Below are 2,124 nucleotides of genomic sequence, written 5' to 3'. Positions count from 1 at the left end.
ATATTTTTTAAATATTTTTAAAATGTTTTATTATTATTATTTTTGTATACAGTTTTAGTTTTTATAATTTTTGATTAGGGGAAATCCTTAAATGTTTAAAAAAATTAGGGGGGCTGCGCAGTGTCTCCCGCATGCGGCATGACGCCCTCTTGCGCCGGCATCCCCTTGCGCCGGCATCCCCTTGCGCCGGCGCCCCCCTTGAACCGGCGCCCCGGGCGACCACCCGGGTCGCCCACCCCTCGCGCCGCCCCTGGCTCTGTTCCCTTATATTTCTATGTCCATGCATAGTACAATCAGAGAGGATCCGAAAGCGGACATGCCGGCCTTTTGGCTGTAACGCTAAAATCTCTTTGTACACTATCGCCCTCTAAAAAAATGGATCCAAATTACATAGCAAAATCAAGATTTCTGCACAATTTGTGGTGCGTGTCTGTACTAAATTCACTTTTTGAGTCTGCTGGAGCTTTATTCTCGAATTGGAATTACGCATTAAAAAGTATATTTTCTTACTTTTTAATGCGTAATTTTTCAAAAATAAAGCTCCAGCAGACTCGAAAAGTGGATTTAGTACGGACACGCACCACAAATTGTGCAGAAATCTTGATTTTGCTATGTAATTTGGATCCATTTCTTCAGAGGGCGATAGTGCGCGAGGGCATTTTAGCGTTACAGCCAAAAGGCCGGCATGTCCGCTCTCGGATCCTTTCTGGTATACAGTATCATGAAGTAAGAGTAGAAGAGACTCAACTTAATAGGGCGCGAACAGAAAAAGTAGGATCGGTTTATGCGCCGAATTGGGAGGGAGTCCGCTGAACGGATTTACTTACAAACAAGGGAACCTCACCGGTATAAAGCCAGCTGTCGAACTAACGATTTCAATAATTTCGAATACGTCATTTGATTGCTAGTCGTTTGCTAATTTTTGCAGCTATTTTTATTTTGTTTGCATATTAATTATTTTGGGTAAAAAAATCGAAAATAAAATTTGCACAAGTGTAACAGGTGTAACTGCCATTTGAAACCTCTATCTCATAATTTCATAAATATTTCGGTGCTAAAACGTTTGCTAGTAATTTGCTAGATCCGTATATACAAGTATTTTTCCTATTTTATCAATAAATTGTCCCATATTTTATTTATTAATAACTTTCAATAATTTAGTAACTGACGCCAACAAGAACAGCGCATGCGCATCGAGTTGCCTAAAAATAACCAAAACTAAAGTTATTAGATTATTGAAAGTTATTAAAAAAATTTGGGACTATTTATCGATAAAATAAAAAAAATACTTGTATATACAGATCTAGCAAACGACTAGCAAACATTTTAACACCGAAATATTCATAAAATTATGAGACAAAGGTTTCAAATGGCGGTTACACCCGTTACACTTGTCCAAATTTTATTTTTCGATTTTTTGCCCAAAATAATTAATATGGAAACAAAATAAAAAGAGATGCAAAAATTAGCAAACGACTAGCAATCGTATTATTGAAATTATTGAAATCGTTAGTTCGACAGCTGGCTTCATACCGGTATTACATTCCGTACTTTAAGGTTAGCGAATATCTAGTCTTTCGGGAATTATCGGATATACAGCGGAAACACCCGATGAGGTCCTATCCGAGAAAGAGACAGCACTACACCCCCCTTACCGCGGAATAAACACCCGAATTACCTTGCGCTTCATTCATAGATTCAGATTTATGGAGAGAAATGTACGATTAGCATATCCTCGTGAAGTTAGCCCGCAAGATGGAAATTTCTGAACGATCAATAGCTCAAAATAATGCTCCTGATTTGCTCCATCCATATTGATAAATATAAAAAATTGCTCTCTTTTAGTTTTATTTTAAATTCCAAAAAACGATTTTTTACGAAAAACGTCCATAACTTTTGATCTAATTGATATTTTTGAACAAATGAGGTCTCAAAATTTTGCTCCAAATTTGCTCCGTTCGGAGCAATAAATGTTATTAATTGGTTTTTAATAGTTTCTTTTGTAAATTAAAAGAAACGTTTTTGTGATAAATCTAGGGACTTTTCATCGAAAAACGTCATAACTTTTTGTCAAAGTGGTATTTTGCAATCAATAAGGTCTCAAAATAATGCTCCCGGTTTGCT

Source organism: Wasmannia auropunctata, unplaced genomic scaffold (assembly GCF_000956235.1).
Source record: "Wasmannia auropunctata unplaced genomic scaffold, wasmannia.A_1.0 LD336106.1, whole genome shotgun sequence".
NCBI classification, from domain to species: Eukaryota; Metazoa; Arthropoda; class Insecta; order Hymenoptera; family Formicidae; genus Wasmannia; species Wasmannia auropunctata.
This window is presented reverse-complemented; position numbering follows the sequence as displayed.